General features: G+C 37.8%; 1 protein-coding gene across 7 annotated transcripts in view; it reads right to left on the reverse strand.

Annotated features, from left to right (window-relative positions):
• RPAP2 (RNA polymerase II associated protein 2) overlaps window positions 1–23,424 on the reverse strand; it is a 206,149-nt gene that overhangs the window by 42,576 nt on the left and 140,149 nt on the right. The window lies entirely within an intron of this gene.

The following is a 23,424-nucleotide window of genomic DNA, read 5'->3' on the forward strand; positions in this document are numbered from 1 at the left end:
AAAGAACTGAAGAGGAGGGAAAGCTACCTAACTCATTCTATAAAGTCATACAAAAACCAGACAAAGATAGCACAAGAAAAGAAAATTACAGACTAATCTCCCTACTGAATATAGATGCAAAAATCCTCCACAAAATACTTGCAAATTGAATCCAGCAACATATTAAAAGAATTATGTACTACAACCAAGTGAGATTTATTCCAAGTATGCAAGAATGGTTCAGCATAAAAAAATTTCAATGTAATACACTATATCAATAAATCAAAGCAGAAAAATCACATGATTATCTCAATTGATGCAGAAAAGGCATCTGACAAAATTCAACATCCTTTCTTGATGGAAACACTTCAAAGGATTGGAATTGAAGGGAACTTACTCAACATGATAAAGGGAATATATGAAAACCCCACAGCTAACATCATCCTCAATGGGGAAAGACGGACAGCTATCCCTCTAAGATCAGGAACAAGACAAGGATGCCCACTGTCACCACTGTTATTCAGTATTATGCTGGAAGTTCTAAGCAGAGCAATTAGACAAGAAAAAGAAATAAAAGGCATCCAAATTGGAAAGGAAGAAGTAAAATTCTCACTGTTTGCAGATGATATGATACTATATATAAAAAATCCCAGGGTTGGCCACCATGGCTCAGCAGGCAGAGTTCTCGCCCGCCATGCCAGAGATCCAGGTTCGATTTCCGGTGTCTGCCCAGGCAAAAAAAAAAAAAAAAATCCACAGCAAAGTTATTAGCACTAATAAATGAGTACAGCAAAGTGGCAGGGTACAAGACCAACACTCCCAAATCAGTACTGTTTCTACACACCAGTAATGAGCAATCTGAGGAGGAAATCATGAAACAAATTCCATTTACAATAGCAATCAAAAGAATAAAATATTTAGGAATAAATTTAACTAAGGATACAAAAGACTTATATACAGAAAACTATAAGAAACTGCTAAAAGAAATCATGGAAAATCTAAATAAAGGAAGGGTATACTGTGTTCATGGACCAGAAGACTAAACATAGTTAAGATGTCAGTTCTACCCAAATTGATTTATAGATTCAATGCAATATCAATTAAAATCCCCAAAATAAACTTTGCAGAAATAGAAAAACCAGTAACCCTGAATAGTTAAAAGAGAAAGAAAAATGAAGTAGGAAGTCTCACAATACCTGACTTTACAGCATATTAGGAAGCTACAGTGGTCAAAACAGTATGGTGCTGGCATAAAGACAGATAAACTGACCAATGGAATGGAATAGAGTGCTCAAATATAGACCTCTCATCTATGGATAATTGACCTTTGATAAGACAGTCAAGCCGATTCACCTGGGACAGAGCAGCATCTTCAATAAATTCTGCTTGGAGAAGTGGATATCCATATGCAAAAGAATGAAAGAGGATCCATATCTCACACCTTATCCAAAAGTTAAGTCAAAATGGATCAAAGACCTAAACATTAGAGCTAAGACTATAAAACTTTTAGAAGAAAATGTAGGGAAATATCTTATAATCTTATAATAGAAGGTGGGTTCTTAGATCCTACACCCAAAGTACAGCCATTGAAGAAATAAAAAAATAAATGGGAACTCCTCAAAATTAAACAGTTCTGTGCATCAAAGCACTGTCAAGAAAGTAAAAAGGCAGCCTACATGATGGGAGACAATATTTGGAAACCACATATTTAGTATACCAAATATATAAAGAGATTCTTCAACTCAACAACAAAAAGACAATTCAATTAGAAAATGTGCAAAAGACATGAACAGACTCTTCTCAGAAAAGGAAATACAAACGGCTAAAAGGCACATGAAAAGATCCTCAACTTCATTGGCTATTAGAGAAATGCAAATCAAAACCATAATGAGATATCATATCACACCCACCAGAATGGCCATTATCAAAAAAACAAAAAACAAGTGCTAGAGAGGATCTAGAGGATGAGGCACACTTGTCCACTGTTGGTGGGAATGTAAAATGGCACAACCTCTCTGGAAGGCAGTTTAGTGGTTCCTCAGGAAGCCAAGTACAGAATTGTCATGCAATCCAGCAATCCCATTGCTAGGTATCTATTTAGAGGACATGAGGACAAGGATACAAATGGACATTTGGACACCAATGTTTATAGTAGCATTATTTACAATTGCCAAGAGATGGAAACAGCACAAATGTCCATCAACGGATGTGTGGCTAAAGCTGTAGTATATACATACAATGGAATATTATGCAGCTGTAAGACAGAATAAAGTCATGAAGCATGTAACAACATGGTTGGACCTTGAGAATATTATGCTGAGTGAAATCAGGCAGAAACAAAAGGACAAATACTGTATGGTCTCACTAATATGACCTAACAGCAATGAGTGAACTTGGAGAATTGAAATTAAGAACACAGGTTATCAGGAGACAGAAATAGGATAGAGATTGGGCAATTGGTGCTGAAGGAATACAGACTGTGCAACAGGACTGAATGTGAAAATTCAGAAATGGATAACACAATACTACCTGACTGTAGCATAATAATATAAGTACACTGAGTGAAGCTGAATGTGAGTATGATAGAGGGAGAATGGCTGGGCACACGTATGAAAACAGAAGGAAACATAGAGGAGATTGACTGACATGGTATAATTTAGGAATGCCTAGAGTGTACAATGATGGTGATTAAATATACAAATTAAAAAACTGTTTTTACATGAGGGAGAAAAAATGAATGTCAGAAGGTGTTAAAAATAGATGATATATGGGAAAAAGTACAATCGATGTAAGCTAGGGTCTATAATCAACAGTCACATTGTAATATGCTTTCACTGAATGTAACAAAGGAATTATGCCAAAACTAAATATCAAGGAGGTGGTGGTGGAGGGATTGGGAAAGGGTATGGATTCTGTGTGGAAGAAAAGGAGATATCTTCAGCCATAGTATGGTGGCAAAGGCATGTCTATACAATTAGGCTGGACAGTCTGGTTTGAATAAAACTGTTTAAAAATGAACAGAAACAAGTGCTAGAGAAAATGCAGAGAGAGAGAGAGATGTACCTATTCACTGTTAGTAGGGAATTGAGAGGTCTAGCCCCTTGGAGGGCAGTGTGGTGGTTCCACAGGGTGGGAGTGCCATATGATCCTGAAACCCTGTTGCTCAGTGTATACCTGGAGGAATTGAGTGTGGGGACACAAATGGACATTTGCACACTGGTGTTTATGGTGGCAATGTTCCGGATCCACAACGCATGGAGATGGCCTAAGGGCAAAACTGAAGAATGGAAGGGAACTATGGTGTACACATACAATGGACTACTGAGGTTCACAAAAAGGAATGAAGTTGTGAGGTATGCAACTAGATGAATGAACCTTAAAAGCTATATGTTGAATGAAATGTCAGGAACAAAAAGACAAATATTATCATGCCTCAATCATATGGACTAATATAGAAATTCAGTGAACTAAAGTCAAGAGCATGAGTTATCAGGTTGGGGCTTATTGTAAACAGTCCTAGATTGTAAGCTCTTACAGCAGTCACATATATTCAGGAGGTGTAACTGTTAATTATAAATTCTGAGATACTGAGTTGTTTATATATAACATGATCTTTCCCAGAAACTTTGGGTATTTATGTGACTCCTGAGACTCAGAGTTCGAGCTCTGAAGCTATAAAAGTCAGCAGTAACCCATACGGCAACTGTTTAAAAAAGTGGAAAAAGTGCCTAGACATTGAATAGAGATATGAATGAAGCTGATCTGGGTAGGACTAGAGTATATCAGAAGAGTGAATAAAAGATATCATCCATATTTTAAAACTTTAACTTCTGTGTGAGACCAAAGAGAGAGATGTTTATTTGGTACAAAATTTATATTTTGGGTAGTGCATTACCTAATTTAACTTGTACAGTCAGTTTAGTTGAACACCGTAAGTACATAGAATCTTGAATAGGGCATGAGATGTTATTGATTTGTCCAGCTAAGTGTGATGCCCCGAGAAATCCCAGAGTGATCTGGACAGTGAATAAAGAAGTATTTGCAAAGTTCCCTTGGGGGAATGGGGAAAAAGGGATATTCAACTTCCTCATTTGGAAAATTTCTGATATTCTCACAGGCAGTGGGGACAACCAAATAAACAGGCCGAGCCCTCAATCTTGGGGTTCACCCCAATGGAACTCATTCCTGCAAAGGGTAGGTTAAACTTACTTAAAATTAGGCCTAAGAGGGTAGGCCATGGTGGCTCAGCAGGCAGAGTTCTCGCCTGCCATGTTGGAGAGCTGGGTTTGATTCCCAGTGCCTGCCCATGCCAAAAAAAAAAAAGGCCTAAGAGTCACCCCCAGAGAACCTCTTTTGTTGCTCAGTTGTGGCATGTCTAAGCTGACATGGCAAGTGCACTCACTGCCCTCCCCCTCTATGTGGGACATGACTCCCAGGGGTGTAAATCTCTTGGGCAATGTGGTACAGAAATCCCGGGATGAGACAGGACCCAGCACCAAGGGACTGAGAAAACCTTCCTGACCAAAAGAGAGAAGAGAGAGATGAGAAAAAATAAAGTGTCAGTGGTTGAGAGATTTCAAAAAGAGTTGAGGGTTTATCCTGAAAATTATTCTTATGCATTATATAAATACACCCTTTTTAGTTTATGTTGCATTGGAGTGAAGCACCTGAAACTATAGAGCTGTGTTCCAGAAGTGTTTCTTGAAGATGATTATATAATGATAGAGCTTTTACAGTGTGACTGTGTGACTGTGAAAACCTTGTGTCTGATGCTCCTTTTATCTAGGGTATGGACAGATAGTAAAAAATATATATCAAAAAATAAACAAATAATAAGAGGATATAAAAGTTAAAATGAATTGGGTATATGGAAATCCTAGTGGTCAATGAGAGGGAGGGGACAGGAGTAGTGTATATATGAGTTTCTTCTTTTTCCTTTCTTTTTCTGGGGTAATGCAAATGTTAAAAAAAATGATCATGGTGATGAATGCACAACTATGTGATGATACTGTGATATGCTGATTGTACACCATGCATGGAATGTTTGTATATTGTTTTATCAATAAAAATATTTTAAAAATGAAAAAAAAAGGTTAAAGCAGAGCTAAATGAATGGAAGAACAAAAGAACAAGAGCAAGAATCAATAAAACCAAAGGCTGGTTCTCTGAGAAAATCAATAAAATTGATGGACCCCTAGCTAGGTGAAAAAATGAAAAACAAAAAAAGAGAAGATGCAAATAAAATCAGAAATGAGATGGGGGTTGTTACCATGAATCCTAAAGAAATAAAAATCATAAGAGGATAGTATGAACAACAATATGCCAACAAACTAGACAACTCAAATGAAACGGACTAATTCCTAGAAACACACAAACAAACTATACTGACTTGAGAAGAAACAGAAGATCTCAACAAACCAATCACAAGTAAAGAGATTCAAGCAGTCATCAAAAATCTTATTACAAAGAAAAGCCCAGGAACAGATGCCTTCACAGGGGAATTTCATCAAACATTCCAAAAAGAACTAACACCAATCCCTGTTCAAATTTTTAAAAGAAACTGAGGAAAAAGGAACACTACCCAACACATTTTAAGAAGCTAAAATTGCACTAATATATTGGCTGTTTGAATTATACCACTTGAAAAATGCAATAAATAATTTAACAATATTACATTTTGGATAAAACATTAACGTTTTAATTTTAAAAACACTAAATAAATGAATTACATTTTACAATGTACTTAACACCAACTTCATATAATACAATACACTTTTTTTCCCTAACCATTTCCAGTAAACATCCCCAAAGATCAATTGCATATGATGGAAACTAAAAGAAGTTCTCACTGAAATTTGCTCGGTAGACATGATTTTAAAAAAATGAACATCATCTAACCTAATAACAAAAATTAAAGACTATTCATAAATATTTTTAGCTCCAGAGAGCATGCTTCACAGAGCCTCTGCAAGTTACATTCTTGGAAAATCTGAGGGGGAGAAAATTCCTTTATCCTCAGATAGTCTTACACTTACTTCCCACAAATGTCTTTTAGAATCTTATTTAACCTTAGTCATTGCCACTGGATACATCAAATATGAATAAAATAACTCTCAGATTTAAATCAATAAAGCTCAAGAAATCAGAGCAGAGCCATTCTGCAGAAGTGATTGTTATTTTCTGAGGGACAGACTTCTTCGTAGCTTTGCCTTTTCATAGATAAGGAAAAGAGTAAATTGTCAGAATTGTCCAAAGATGACTGAGACTTCCAGGGGAGGAGGTAAATTCTCTATCCTTCAAGGTATTGTAGACAAGAAATGGAGACTAGGTGACCTCAACAGTCCAGAGAAATCTACAGATTTCTACCTGGGAAAATTTCACTGCAGTTTATTCCTTCCCCACCTCTCCAAGATTTCTTTACAGTAAGGTGGATGGCACACCACATTCTCACACTTCATGGACTTTGTCTGCAGGTACTGACTGGTAATAGGTACTGAGCCGTCAATGAACATGCAGTAGAAACAGAATCTTTAAATGTGCTCTGAGGAACAGTGGACTACAAATATAAAAACAGCTAGTAGTTGGCAGGTGGGCATTTGAGGTGATAGAAAAATCACACAAGATCTGCGGTTTGTTAGGAGACAGGGATATCAGCTTGGGGCCTGGAGATTTCTGTAACAAGTCATCAAGCAGATAGATAGTAATCCTCAGACGTCTGGTAGAGCCAGATTTCCTGACTGCTACTACCACTTGAGTCCTAAATGTTATTGTGAAATTATATTCCCGGATAGTTAGGCAACAAGGTTACCTTTAACCTTATTTATTCCCTCATATTTCTCCTTTAATCTTTACTTGAAAAGGCTTCTCTCCCACTCTTTAGCTCCTACCAAAGAATGAAAATGACTACAGAAATACGTAATGTCACCTTTCTAAGGGTCTAAAGTTGCTTTAAACCCTTTTTAGAGATAGGTGAAATATACATGAATATATTTTCTAATTCCCATGTACCTCTAAACATTAATAATCCTGTGGGTTACTTTTGAAGAGTTGTGTAAAAACTGTGTTCTCTCCTTACAATTATCTCTAAGAAACCAGGGTCATGAACACAAAAATCACAATGAATGCTATTAATCACGTCAAGAAAGATGCTGAATTAAAAATCTGTGTTAAAATATATTAAAATTTTGTGAAGATTCATTCAAGAATTTCCAAAGTAATCATTTAAAGTTGAATATGGACTATACATAAACTTTGTTTTCCAGATTCCTTGTCTCATCAATTAACATGTTTGTTACTTATAGCAATTAAATACCTGTTCTCTCTTCTAGCTTGGGCATTTTCTGAAATTTCATAAGTCAGCCTGTAGCAAGAGGCTTCTGTGCCTGCTTTCTAAGTGAGAGATGAATCAGAGGCAAAATCATAACATTTTATCTATTAATCACTTTGGTTAGAGATAAGAATTGGTTGTAGGGACAGGAAGGCTACTGAGGTGGCGATTCAGGAGTTCGGCTGCCCAGGGAGAGCCTTCTACACCACATGGGGCAGCCCTGGTTGCAGAGGTGGAGGAACTGAGAGGCAGAAAGCTGGAGCCTGGTGCGGGGCCCGTGGGAGTGTACGGACAGCAGCCCAGGACTAGGAAGTAAGCCAGGCCGTGTTCTTTGGGTGTGTTTTTTTTACCCTCACCAGCGCAGTCCCATGACTGGCAGCTCACCCCACACTCCATGCACCTGAACCCCATCATCTGCTCCCATTCCCTGCACTCCAGGTGCCCCCACCCCACCAGCCCTCAATGCATGTACCTGCTCCACACCCCACCCCAAGTGCAGCCCAACCCACCTCTCCTACCCCTCCTGAGCACTGCCTACCTCCTTCTCCCTGTTCCCTGCAGGCTGTGGCCAGTACATAAAGGCTGCGGACACTAACCTCCATACCTAGGCTGCCCCTGGCCACCTGCCAATAGTGTCGCACAGCCTCACTCCACGCCGCCTGAGCTCTGTGCATCTGTTTACAGCACTCCCAGGCCCACACATGCACACAGGCCCTCAATCATGTCATTCAGCTCTGGGAACTGCACTTTACAGCAGTCCTACAATGGTGCACAAGCATGGCCCTCAGCTACACTTCAAGCTCTAAGAAAGTGCTGACCTATGCAGCCAGGTCACATCTGCACCCCATTCAATTAATCCATAATGCCAACCTGCTGCCACAGCTCTATGCATGTGCACAAAGAGCCCCATAGACCAGTGCATACCAGGGTTACGCACACCAGACCAGTGAACCTGCACAGCTACATCCTCCCTGGCCGCTGGGTGCCCATGTTCACAAGCACCAGTATAACACCCCCAACCTGTGCCTGCACCTGCCCCGAAACAAATCACTGCACTGTTGTGCTCCACTTTGTACCCTGCTCCCTGCTGTACAATCATCCTGCAAAAACAAGGCCTTAGACTACTGAAAGAAATCAACTCCCAAAGTAAATCAATCAAGATATTTACATGCAATGAAGACAGCAGAAGATCACTAAGCATATCACAATGAAGACAGATATAGTCTTGCCTAATGACCAAATTAAAACACCTGAGGAGACACAGAGCTGGAACAACTAATCAAAGATGTTCATACAACTCTACTTAATAAAGTAAGTGGGATAGTAAATGACATAAAGGAGATCAAGAAAAGCACAGAGGAATTTGAAAGAATAAATAGAAAAATAGCAGATATCAAAGAGATTAAAGACCCTGTTAAGCAAATAAAAAACATACTAGAGGCACACAACACCAGATTTGAAGAGAGAGAGAAGAAAGAATAAGTGATATAGAGAACAGGATAATTGACTTTGGAAATTCAAAACAGCAAATGGCAAAAAAGATGGAAAAAATTGAATGGAACTCAGGAAAATGATAGACAAAAACAAAGATAATATAAACTTAAGAATCATTGGTGTCCCAGAAGGAGAAGAGAGGAGTAAAGGGCTAGGAAGAGTAGTTGAGGATATAATGGGGGAAAACTTCTCAACCCTCATAAAGCACATAAATGCACAACTCAAAGAAGCCCAACAAACTCCAAACAGAATAAATTTAAATATGCCTGTCAAATGTTGAAGAGAAGCAGAAAATCCTGAAAGTGGCAAGAGAAAAACAATCTTCTACATACAAGGGAAATCAAATAAGACTGAGTTCAGATTACTCAACTAGCACCCCGGAGATGAGAAAGCAGTGGTATGATATATTCAAGATCCTGAAAGAGAAAGACTTCGAGCCAAGAATTCTGTACCCAGCCAAATTGTCCTTCAAAACTGAGGGAGAGATTACCGCTTTTACAGACAAAGAAGTCCTGAAAGAATGTGTCAACAAGAGACCAGCCCTACAAGAAATACTAAAAGGAGTTCTGCAAACTGAAAAAAAAGAAAAAAAAAGATAGGAGAGGGAGGTCTGGAGGAGGACATAGAATTGAAGAGTCCCACTAAGGGTAATTTAAAGAATATAAAGAGAAAGAGGGAAAAGAATATATAGATCTGACAAATAAAATAAAAAAGATAAGATGGTGGAGTCAAGAAACATCTTTTCAGTAATAACTTTGAATGTTAATGGACTAAACCTACCAATTAAAAGATGCAGATTGACAGAATGGATTAAGAAATATAATACAACTATATGCTGCGTAAAGAGACTCATCTTAGACACAAGATACAAATAGACTGAAAGTGAAATGATGGAAAAAGATTTTCCATGCAAGTTGTAATCAAAAGAAAGCAGGAGTAGCTATACTAATATTGGACAAAATGGACTTTAAATGTAAAGACATCATAACAGACAAAGAAGAACACAACATACTAATTAAAAGTCAATTCATCAAGAAGATATAACAATCACAAATGTTTATGCTCCCAATCGAGGAGTTCCAAAGTACATGAGACAGACACTGGCAAAACTGAAGGGCGTGATAGATGTTTCAACAATAGTAGGAGACTTCAATACACCGCTGTTCTCTATAGATAGAACAACCAGACAGATCAACAAGGAAATAGAGAAGTTAAGTAACTTGATAAATGAATTAGATCTGACAGAAGTTTATAGATCACTGCACCCCAAAACACAAGGTTATACTTCCTTCTCTAGTGCTCATGGAACATTCTCTAGGACATATTATATGCTAGGGTACAAAACAGGTCTTTAAAATTTAAAAATATTGAAATTATTCAAAGCACTTTCTCTGATCACAATGGGATGAAGTGGGATCTCATTAACCACCAAAGAAGGAGAACATTCACAAATATATGGAGAGTAAAAACACATTCTTAAACAACCAGTGCATCAAAGAAGAAACTGCTAGAGAAATCATAGCTATCTGGAGATGAATGAAAATGAGAATACAACTTATCAGAACTTATGGGATGCAGCAAAGGCTGTGCTGAGAGGGAAATTTATTGTCCTAAATGCCTATATTAAAAAACAAGAAAGAGCCAAAATCAAGGATTTAACAGCACACCTGGAGGAACTTGAGAAAGATCAGCAAACTAACCCCAAAGTAAATAGGAGAAGAGAAGTAACAAAGATTAAAAGAGATAAATGCATGGGAGAACAAAAGAACAAGAGAAAGAACCAATAAAACCAAAAGTTGGTTCTTTGAGAAAATCAATAAAATTGATGGGCCACTAGCAAGAGTGACAATGAAAAAGAGAGAGGATGCAAATAAAATCAGAAATGAGATGCGGTGTGGTTACCACAGACCTTCAAGAAACAAAAGAAATTATAAGAGGATTCTATGAACAACTATACACCAACAAACTAGACAACTTAGAGGAAAAGGACAAATTCCTGGAGACACACAAACAAGCTACACTGACTCAGGTAGAAATAGAAGCTCTCAACAAACCAATCACAAGTAAAGAGATTCAACCAGTCATCAAACATCTTCCTACAAAGAAAAGCCCAGGACCAGATGGCTTCACAGGGGAATTTTATCAAAAATTTCAAAAAGAACTAACACCAATTCTGCTCAAACTTTTCCAAAAAATTGAGGAAAAAGGAACTCTACCTAACTCATTTTATGAAGCTAATATCATTTCAATACCAGAACCAGGTAAAGATACTATAAGAAAGGAAAATTACAGGCCAATTTCCTTGATGAACATAGATGCAAAAATTCTCAATAAACTATTAGCAAATCAAATCCAACAACACATTAAAAGAATTATACACCATGAACAAGTAGGGTTTATACCAGGAATGCAAGGATGGTTCAACACAAGAAAATCAATTAATATAATACAGCACATTAGTAAATCAAAAGGGTAAAATCACATGATCATCTCGATTGATGCTGAAAAAGTATTTGACAAAATTCAGCATCCTTTTCTGATAAAAACACTCCAAAAGATAGGAATCAAAGGTAACTACCTGTGCTGGTTTGAAATGATGTATGTACCCTAGAAAAGCATGTTTTAATCCTGATCCCATTTTCTAAAGGTAGCTGTTTCTTCTAATCCTTATTCAGCATTGTATGTTTGAAACTATAATTAGATCATCTCCCTGGAGATGTGGTTTAATCAATAGTGGTTGTTAAACTGGATTATGTGAAGGCATGTCTCCACCCATTTGAGTGGGTCTTGATTAGTTTCTGGAGTCGTATGGAAGAGGAAACATTTTGGAGAATGTAAGAAATTTCGAGAGAGCAGAATGACAGCCATGAGAAACAATGTCCACCACCAAGCGACCTTTGGAGATGAAGAAGGAAAATGCCTACCAGGGAGCTTCATGAAACAGGAAGCCAGGAGAGGAAGCTAGCAGATGGTGCTGTGCTCGTCATGTGCCCTTCCAGATGAGAGAGAAACCCTGACCGTGTTCACCATGTGCCTTTCCAGATGAGAGAGAAATTCTGACTGTGTTCGCCATGTGCCCTTCCACTTGAGAGAGAAACCGTGAACTTCATTGGCCTTCTTGAACCAAGAAGGTCAATCCCTGGATGCCTTTGATTGGACATTTCTATAGACTTGTTTTAATTGGGATATTTTCTCGACCTTAGAACTATAAACTAGCAATTTATTAAATTCCCTTTTAAAAAGCCATTCCGTTTCTGGTATACTGCATACTAGCAGCTACCAAACTACAATACTACCTCAATATGATAAAGGGAATATATGAAAAACCAACAGCCAGCATCGTACTCAATGGAGAGAGACTGAAAGGTTTCCCCCTAAGATCAGACACAAACAAGACATGGATGCCAAGTGTCACCACTATTATTCAACATTGTGCAAGAAGTTCTAGCTAGAGCAGGCAGTACAAATAAATAAAAGGCATCCAAATTGGAAAGGAAGAAGTAAAACTCTCATTATTTGCAGATGATATGATACTATACTTGGAAGAGTCTTAGAAATCTACAGCAAAGTTACATGCGCTAATAAATTCAGCAAGGTGGCGGTATATAAAATTAATGTGCAAAAATCAGTAACATTTCTATACACAAGCAATGAGCCAGCTGAGCATTCAGTTAAGGAAAAAAATCCATTCAAAATAGCAACTAAAAGAATCAAATACTTAGTAATGAACTTAACCAGGGACGTAAAGAACTTGAACACACAAAACTACATAACATTGCTAAAAGAAATCAAAGATGTAAATAGGTGGAAAGACATTCCCTGTTCATGGATAGGAAGGCTAAATATAGTTAAGATGTCAATTCTCCCCAAACTGATCTACAGATGCAACACATCCAAAAATTCCAAAAACCTACTTTGAAGATTTGCAAAAGCTAACTACCAAATTCATCTGGAAGGGACAGAGACCCAAAATAGCTGAAAGCAATCTAAAAAAGAAGAATGAAGTGGGAGGATTAACACTCCCTGACTTTAAAACCTATTATAAAGCCACAGTGGTCAAAACAACATGGTACTGGCACAAAGAGAGAAGCACTGACCAATGGAATAGAATTGATAGTGCAGAAATAGACTGTCAAATCTATGGTCAACTGATTTCCGACAAGGCCCCCAAATCCTCTGAACTGGGACAAAATAGTCTTTTCAATAAGTGGGCATGGAAGAACTGGATGTCAATAGCCAAAAGAATGAAAGAGGATTCCTATCTTACACCCTACACAAAAATTAACTCAAAGTGGATCAAACACCTAAATACAAGAACTAGCACCATACAGCTTTTAGAAGAAAGTGTAGGGAAACATCTTTAAGACCTAGTAATAGGAGGTAGCTTCCTAGACTTTATACCCAAAGCACAAGCAACAAAAGGAAAAAGAGACAAATGGGTACCCCTCAAAATCAAAGTCAAAGTAAAAAATAGACAAATGGGTACCCCTCAAAATCAAAGTCAAAAGACTCTGTCAAAAAAGTGAAGTGGCAGCCAACTCAAAGGGAGAAAATATTCGGAAATCAGACAAAGGTTTGATATCCTGCATATACAAAGAAAGCATACAGTTCAACAGCAAAAGAATAAACAACCCAATTATAAAATGGGCTAAAGATATGAATAAGCATTTTTCTTGATCAATTACTTGTTGAATGAAGAAATAACTTAAAAGAGGTGCTGCCTTGATCAAGTAGGTGGAGTGAGATGCTTCAGGGCCACCTCCCTCCACAAAAGCTTTGATTAACCTGCGAGAAGTAGCAGAAACATCTTTCTCAGATCCAGAAAACAGTTAAAGGACTACAGTAACAGATCAAGTGCCCAGTCATGAAATAGCCTTCTTAAAAGTGGTAGGATCTTAGGGGTACATGGGTAGTTCAGTGGTTAGAATGCCTGCTTTCAGTGCGGGAGACCCGGGTTTGATTCCTGGACCATGCACCACCCCCCACCAAAAAAAAAAAAAAAAGGTAGGATCTTGTAGTGCCCTGAATTGCCCCTCCCCTGCCCTCCTTGGCTGGGTATCCATTCCTGTTTCAGTTCCAGAGGGAGAAAAGTGGTCCTCAGGCACATGTTGGGAGCATGTGTGTCTGGCTCAGTCTGTCTGGTGGTGGCCTGAGGGATTTGCTGTTCCAGAATTTGTTTCTCTGTGTAGGACAGCGGTCGAGTTGTGCTACCTGGAAAGCACATAAAGTGCAGGGCCTGGGACCCTGAAGAAACTATTTACTATGGAAGAGGGAATATTTGTAGCTGTATTTTTTTGGGAATTCCTAGGGCCACACACATACACTTCAGACTAGAGGCATATGTAAAAAAGATCAGGAAGACCCCCTACACTGTGGCCTGGAGCTACTCGCAGCTTGTTGTATGAATAAGCCCTGAAGGAAAGCACTAGCACAGGTCAGTCTGCAATCTGGTAAGCACAAAGAAAACACAGAAGATACAAGCTCATGGGGATGGAAATTATAGTACAGGTTGCCAGGGTTGCGAGGGCCAGTGGGGTATGGGGAGTTAAAATGGATATAAGATTTCAGTATGTGGAGATGGGAAAGTTTTAGTAATGGAAGGTCATGAGGGTACTGCAAAATTGTGAATGTAGTTAATTCCATTGAGTGGTATGCTGTGGAGTGGCTGAGATGGGAAAGTTTTTTTGTACCCACAATTAAAAAAACAAAAAAACAAAAAAACAAAAAAACAAAAAAACAAAAAAGGAAGGGCATCCTAAAGAGACAATGACAATTAAATGCAATTCATGATCCTGGAAGGGATCTAGCAGGAGAGGAAAAAAAGGCTCAAAGGGACATTATTGATATATATGAAAAAATCAGAATAGAGATTGTAAGTTTTTCCCAATGTTAAATGGCCTAAACTTGATAACTATACTTAAGGTGCTTACATACTACCCTTAGTCTTAGGAAATGTACAGGGCAGTATTAAGTATCCAGAAAATGGAACTGATAAATGGACAGACAGATAGATGAACAGATAAAATACTGCAAATGTGGCCAAAGTTAAAATTGGTGGATCTGGGTATCTGGGCTTAGGGGCATGTTGGAGTTCTTTTTATGGGGTTTGTATTATTTCTGTAACTGTCCTTATAAGCTTGAAAGTATTTCAAAATTAAAAATAATTAAAAAAAAAAAAAGAAATAGCTTAAGAGGCCACTTATTGGCCACATCAAACAGTGGGATAAGCTTTAAATTTATCAGGCAGACCAAGAATTAAATAAAGACCAGCCACTTGTTCTTGCATTTCCCTTCCTCACTTCCACCTGTCCTGGAACTTTATGCTGTGTAAGAAGTATCAAGCTTGGCTTAGAGTGAATAGTGCTACATGCCACTGAGCAGGACAAGTTTGTAGCTTTAATTCACTTCTAGTCCTGCACAGAAAACTGTGGAGCAAGAGGCTAGGTCCTCAGGATTACTTCGTCTCTTCCTGTTATGGGGTTGAATCATGCCCCTGACAAAGACGTGTTCAAGTTCTAACCTCTGGTCCTGTAGATGTGAAACCATATGTAGATAGGATTTTTGAAGATGTTATTAGTTAAGCTGAGGTAAAAACTGAATAAGGGTTGGTAATAATCCACAGAGGAAAACTGAACAGCGGAGAAGGAGACAGCAGGAGAAAAATGGCCACGAAACAGAGACAGAGACTGAGTGGTAGCCGGCATGGTAAGCCACTGCTAGAATGCCACAGAGTTCAGACAGAGCATGATCCTGCTGACACCTTGATTTTGGACTTCTAGCCTCCAAAAACTGTGAGAAAATAAGCCAACCAGTCTGTAGTATGTTACTGCCACCCCGGCAAAAACGACACTTAGGAGGAAAAGTGCCTTAGCCTCACGGGCGAAACATGAAAGGAAGAATATATTCTATAACTAGACTTCAACCTTTTCACTCTAAATGATATGAGATTTACTTGGCCACAAGCAGCAGCAATTTGGGACATCTAGAATTCAACTACTATAGGTTTTTATTTCTGTGTAATTTGGGCTGCAGCCATTGTTGTAGAGTGGAATGTATTTTTATTCTTTTTAGGTTAATGAAAGTAGCAGAATGTGGCAGCAAAATGAAGACTTTTTTTTCCCAGTCTCCTTCTATTAAGAGTCAAATGACCTCAAAAAAGAGATTCAATACTTTTTCTTAAAGTACTGATTTGGTCGTTTTACATAGACTACTAATAAATTACCTCCAAGGTCTCAAAGAAGGGAAATTCTACATGTCTATGGGTAACATGTTGCAATGGTTAATGCTTAAATTTTAGACACTGTTCCTCATATCTCTGGCAGAATTTTATTTTCTCCTTAATGGAACTTTTTTTCTTTTGACAGGCTCTTAAAGTTATTTCTCCATGTTTTTGAAAATGGTTCTCCATTAACTCCAAGTCCTTTTAATCTATTCTCATAGATTTCATCTGATGACTCCTTATTAATTCATGTTTTTCTCTATCTTCCCTCTAACGTCTCATTCTTAGCAAAATGTAGTGCTCTAGAATAAAATACTATCCAAATTCACTACTTCAAAACATAAAACAACACACTTCCTACCCTAAAGAAAAAAAATCATAAAATCTTTCACTTCTGCGTTATCTTTGAAGTACAATGTCAGAGTCTTATAAACATCCTTTCGTTGTTAAATTGGCCCTCCAAGCACCTCTCTTTCTCTTTATCCTTTACCTGTACTCTATTAATTATGATATGCTAATCATTTAGCTGTTTAACCTTATGATTAAAGAACTTCCATCTCGTGAGACACTAAAAGGGACTCAATTCCCCATTCCAATCCTGTAGTTTCCCATAGTGAATATGAAAGAAAACCATAATAAACTGGTCCTAAATAGCTTCTACTTAAAAGAAAAAACAGTAACATATTATACTTTATATTTAACAATGTGCTTTTTGTAAGAAATATCTTTAAAATAATTGGCAGCAAACGTGCTTGGCAGTGAGTAAAAAACAAAAAAATTATGTTTCAATTTATTTCCTTCAAGTGCTTTTTAAGGATGAACAAATAACCTCTAAAGGTAACACTAAGGAGTGACTTAACCTATACAGTAGAGAATATAATTTGAAAAAAGCAATGGATAAATCACAAACAAGGAGGACATTCCTCATAAAAACTCCGATTCAAATTTCAATTCTGAAAAGATAGGCAAGCTTCTTTACCATATGGTAAATGGCAGGACACCAAAAGCAAAAAGCCGGGTGTCAAACTGCATCTTATTGATAAGACCTTTATATAGCTGACTGCTTCACATATGTTACACATCAAAAGGACGGAATGCAAGTCAGGTTAGAACAAATACTCTCGATTTGTTATTACTGAGCTATCAAACAACATCTGGTTAATAGAAATTATTATACACAGCGGTAAGAAGAGCTTTAAAGTTTGGGCATGACAGCTGAAACGAGATTTTAGGGTTGGAATTTTATAAGTCCTTAAATCCAAGGATTTAGAGCTGTACAAACTCTTGATTAAGACTTGAAATTAAGTTACTATAATTCTGTGAGGCAATGGTCTGTGTCCTTTCAATAGGAAAAGCTGAATAAAGAGTTAAAGTTGTGGTTTATTGAGCAGGTGGAACTAAACAACTGATGAAACCCTTACCTTATCTTCTGCACTACACTAAAAGTCAGTAATGGACACGGATTTTTATGGATTTTTAAATGGCCTTCTCCATTTTGTTCCCTATGGCCTTGCTCACTGCACTCATATTTGAACCACTGGAGAGTCCATGTTGCAGTCCCTGGAACACTGTAAATCACAGCACAAATGAATTCCTCTTTCTTGAGTAATCTTGGGTAATGCGCGAAGATCACATCAATGTCTGCCTGAAATGATATCGCACAGACAGCCTTTAAAATCTGACTCTCAAAAACTGAATACAAGTAATAACTCTCTTGGAGGGAGTTTCCTGAGTAGATTTAATGGATTTCTAAATTCACAGAATCAAACTGGTAGGCTGTATAAAATAACACCTAATGCCCCTCTCACACTCAGTATACTTTTAAAAGGGAAAAAAGAGCTGCGAGAATGCTTATGTGAATGCATGTCACCAGAAAGCATGTTTCCCTATGGATGAAGGTTAGAGAAAGGGAGAAAGTAAAAAGCTATGTTTTTTTCTGTACCTATCAGATATGAGAAATTAGTGGGTTCATAAAGAGTTCTGCTGCAGTATGAAGACCCATTTTACTCATTACTGTGTATGAAGGTGGTGAAGATGTTACAGAAAATGCTAATAGATAAGGTTGAATTTAAAAGAAAAAAAATTTTAACACTTATTCTCTCTCATCTTCCATAAGTTAGGACAGGAAGGAGATGACAGGAGTACTATTTCTGTCAAAGAGAAATAACTTCAGTGTTTACATTACCCAGACATTATGCTTGACACTTTACCAATTAAAACAGAATACATATATTACAATACCTGAATTTGGGGGTGTTCTAGTTTGCTAGCTGCTGGAATGCAATATACCAGAAATGGAACGGCTTTTAAAAAGGGGAATTTAATAAGTTGGTGGTTTACAGTTCTAAGGCCGAGAAAATGTCCCAATTAAAGCAAGTCTATAGAAATGTCCAATCTAAGGCATCCAGGGAAAGATACCTTGGTTCGAGAAGGCCAAAGAAGTTCGGGGTTTCTTTCTCAAGTGAGAAGGCACATGGCAAATACAATCAGTTTCTCTCTCATCTGGAAAGGCACATGGTGAACACGGTCAGGGTTCCTCTCTCATCTGGAAGGGCACATGGCGAGCATGGTGTCATCTGCTAGCTTTTTCTCCTGGCTTCCTGTTTCAGCTCCACGGGAAGCATGTTCCTTCTTCACCTCCAAAGGTCGCTGGCTGGTGGACTCTCCTTGTGGCTGTCATTCTGCTCTGCTCTCTCTGAATCTCTCATTCTCCAAAATGTTTCCTCTTTTATAGGACTCCAGAAACTAATCAAGACCTACCCAAATGGGTGGAGACACATCTCCCCTAATCCAGTTTAACAATCATTCTTGATTGGGTTACATCTCCAGGGAGTACAGTACTGAATAGGGATTATTCTGCCTTTACGAAATGGGATTTTGATTAAAATATGGCTTTTCTAGGGTACATACATCCTTTCAAACCAGCACAGGGGGTTTAGAATCAAACAAAAGCATAAGTTCTGGGAAGTCCTTTTTAATATTGGTCTGGGTAAATAAAGAATCTAAAAGATTCAGTCTGTCATGGTCTTTTACGAGGCAAGACCACTTATTTCCTCAAGTGTGATTAAGTCTTAACTTATCCACCTAGTTTCCTTTTTATTTTTTAGGTACATGGTCTGGGAATCAAACCTGGGTTTCCTGCATGGAAGGCGGGCATTCTACCACTGAACCACCCATTCACCCTCTTAGTTTCCTTTTGAAAGCTGAAGTACCTGATGTTTTAGAGAGGGTAAGGGGTTTATTCAGAGTTAACAGTGGTTAAAGATAATGCTAATAATGGATACTTTTACCAAAAAGGTATCCATTTTGTTTATCTATGAAGTGCCACTGCTCTTTTCTTCTTCCAGGGCAGGTAACCCTGGAATATTTTGTCTTCTAAAAAAAATGAATTGAGATTTTCCTTTTTTCTCCACATGAACAAGTGCTAAATGATAAAAGATTAAACCAGGAAACCTCTATCTGTCTACATAAATACATACTCAAAACTGAAACAAAGGAGATCTGTGGCCAGTAACATACATCAAAACATCATCAACTTTCAGAAATTTGAGGGCTCACGAACCTAAGACATTTTGCAAAATGCCTATGTAAAATTAAAAAAAAAATTCTAGTATGCATTATGAAAAGGAATTTTATCTGAATATTCAGGACTCACCATCCAAGTAATGATAATTTCATATTTAATACAGGTTTTTCCATCTTGCCTATTTCTTAATGAGAAGGCAGATGATTCAACTCGGTCACTGAGTCTCTAAAAAACAAATATAAGGCTAATCTGTAACCACTGGCTTCCTTTCTAAAGTAACACAAGAGCCACTTGGGTGCAAGGAAAGTATAAAAAAGCCACCTTGTGAGTTTTCCTTTTTCCATAAAATGACATGAACTAGACCTTGTGCAGGGGCACTTTCCTAAGCCGTTATTGTTTTTAAGCAGAGCGAAAACATGGTTTTAAAACTGACAAGGAAACAAATACCAAGGTGTAAAAGCTCAGCTTAAAGTTCAGAAACTGGATGGTGGGTAGCCTTCTATATAAGAACAAACATGTTTGTTTTTCCTCTTAAAGAATTTTCGTTCTCTTTCCCAGCTGTTCCCTTTGTGGCAGGACCTCAACCAGTGAGTTAAACATAAGAAGTTACAGTGATTTCCAAGTTTGTAATTTTGTTTGTTTATGAGACTAACTTGTTGGTCTTAAGTTTTCTGTGAAGTTGCAGCAAGTGTTAACTCCAAGGCAACACTCAAGTGACTTTCTTAAGTTCACATAAGTCAGTGAGAGATGAGCATATAAGCCCACAAGTACTCCCACTAGTCTACACTTCTAACCACTAGACCACACACGCGCACGTCTGATTCATTTTAAGAACTGAGAAGATCTTATGATTTCAAAAGCCCATTTGTATATGCCCTTTAAATAATTTGTGAAATCTGTCATTATAAAATAAAACATGCTAATGAAAACTTACAATTCTATTTGTAATTTGTCCTTTCTTTGTGAGAGTTGTAGAGGCACTTTCCAACATCATTAACAAAGAAGATTTAGGGACAAAGTTAAGAAGAGTCTCTAACCAAGCAAACCCTAGTAGACACATCTAAATCAACTGATCTGGCATTTCTCTAAGCCCACCAAGAAGCACTAGAATTAAAGCAGTGATTCTTAAATGTTTGCCCAAATTAGAATCATTTGGGGGAATTTAAAGACTATATGTCCAGGTTCCACCCCAGACCGATGAATCAAAATCTTTGAATCAGGAATTAGTATTTTTAAGAAACACTCTATATGATTCTAACGTATAGAATGTATAGAATGCTATACATTATGTATAGAATTGTATGTATAGAATATATGTAATGTATAGAATCAAGAGCCACTGACTTGGAGAAAATTCCTTAAATTCAGAGTTGAATAAAAGTATGCAGTTCTGGTCATTTGTTATATTTGTCAACTACATGGCTAGAAGAAATTGAATAGTGAAGTTATTGAGAACTTTCCATTAATAACTATGTAATGAAGCAGAAGGTGATAGGGTCAAAGATGATATGATCCAAATGACAGGTTTCATCTATTGGAGTTTATACAAGGAAGATATTATTTCTTCCTGCAGGGAATTAAGAAAGGGTTCTAAACAGATGGTAACATTTGAACTGGGTCTTGAAGGCTAGGACACACAGATATGAAAAGGAAAAGCATTTCAAGCAAAGCTGACAGAGCAATCAAAGATGCATGTAAGCGGAAACAGTCAGTGAATGCAATGTAAAGACACAAAAGGTAAATAATTGCATAGGCAAGTTAGGGCCACATTAAGAGGCCCTTGAATTTTATGCAAAAGTGTTTGGCAAGGGCTAAGGAGCCACTAAGCTTTTAAATAAAGGTCTGTTGTGATCAGAGTTAAGCTTTCAGATTATTCTTATAACCGGAGGAAGGATGGACTAGTTGGTCATAAAGTCACACGGCAAGGAGACTTGTTTAGGAAGACCACAATTACAGCAGTCTAAGCAAGAAATGAAGATCTGATGTCAATTAGCAGCAGCGGAAATGGAGAAAACAACTGGATGAGAGTCGTTACAAATGCAGAACTGAAAAGACTTAGTAACTGATTAGATATAGGGTACAAGGTCTAAGAGAAACACTAACAATAAGTCAGGTTTCAATTCTGGGTAATCAGAAAGTTGGCAATATCACCAAAAGAAATAGAGGACATACAAAAAGGAAGATGAGCCTAATCTTAGATTTGAGAGTCTGAAATGCCCGAGAATAGTCAAATGGAAATGACCAGTAAAAAATGTAAGAAATTTTGGTCTACAACCTAAAAGAAATGTCAGAGCTAAAGATACAGTTTGGGGTGAAGGGAGGCACACAAAAAATACTTGGTTGCGATGATCAATTTTTTCCTAAGATAACTCCACTACCCTTTATCAATTATAGTTGTTCTGACTTTTTGAACTTATCTCTCACTAGCACTCTTTCTGAATCTCTGCATCCTAGTCTTCGCTCTCCTACTTGGCAAAACCACAACCAGATATCAATGGTACAACCTATTTCTCTGTACCTACCACAGGATGGCTGAAAACCACTTGCAGAGGATGGGACTCTGAAGATGAATACCACTACAAATTCATGATTTCTAGTCTCAGTTGGACATTCAGTGTCACCTTTCAATGTTCTCTCGTCCTGGTTGGCTCCTTTTCCTGTTTCTATCAATGACTATTTCCCTTAATTCCCTGACAAAATTAAATTGTTAAGCACGGTTTAAATTTCTCACTTCTACTTATAAATGTTCATAGCCATATAGTTCTTCACTTATTTTTTCCTGTCTCAAAAGATGTAGCATTTCTCTCCTGTTCAGATGCTATTCCATCTGCCCAGCCCATAATCTCTTTCTGCCTCCTCTGGGACTTTATTTCATCATGTATACTCCTCCCTCTGCCCCAAGCTTCTTCCCCATACCCTATAGACATTCTTAAGTTTCTTTGATCCAAAATAAATTACTGATGTTCAATCACTTTCCCACCTTTATTATTCAAGTTTCTATAGAGAGAAGCCTGCAAGCCTTGATTTCAAGGCTTGCCCTTACAAAACTTATTTCTATAGTGGAGAAGCTAAGATTACCTATACCAAGGCCTAAGAGGTGTTTCCAGAAAACCTCTTTTGGTGTTTAGATGTGGCCTCTCTCTCTCTTTCCAAGCCCAACTCTGCAAGGAAAACCATCACCCAACCCCTCAAGTGAGATATAACATTCAGGGATGAAAGTGTTTCTGAGAATGTGGGGCATGGGCTCCCAAGGATGAGGCTGGATCGACAACACCTTCCTGACCAAAAGGGGGAAAAATATGGTAAAGTAAGACATCAACATAAAAAAATAAGAAATAAAGAATAAAAAATAAGGCATCAGTAGCTAAGAGAGATCATATACAGTCAAGAGGCTATTCTGGAGGCTACTCTTATGCAAGCTGCAGTTAGATACTGCTAATTGCCATGGTTTGCTAAACTCCAACCAACAACACTCCTATTAATTCTTAAGAACACCCAGGACTCAAACTGAGGCTCTATAAAAGTTTCACGCACTAAGTTTGCTTTCCTGGGATCTACAATTTCCAGAGGGTTCTTAGAGACCAGATAAATTCTGAAACCCAGAGGGACCAGCCTCTCCAAGATTATCAACTAATTAAATCCCCCTATCCTTAAGTGTTCACACCCCTTCTCAACATGGAAAAGTTTGAACAGGCACTGCCTAAAGATCCCTTTAGATTGGGAGAAGGATCAAAGGAGGAGGAGTTATAAGAGAAAATTGCATTTAACAAATGAATATGACCGCTGAATCACTATACTGATATTTCTTCTAGCCTCCAATGTTTTGAAGCAGCTAGAAGGAAATAGCGGAATGGTAACCTGTAACAAATTCTGAAATAT

This window comes from Tamandua tetradactyla, chromosome 11 (assembly GCF_023851605.1).
Source record: "Tamandua tetradactyla isolate mTamTet1 chromosome 11, mTamTet1.pri, whole genome shotgun sequence".
Lineage (NCBI taxonomy): Eukaryota > Metazoa > Chordata > Mammalia > Pilosa > Myrmecophagidae > Tamandua > Tamandua tetradactyla.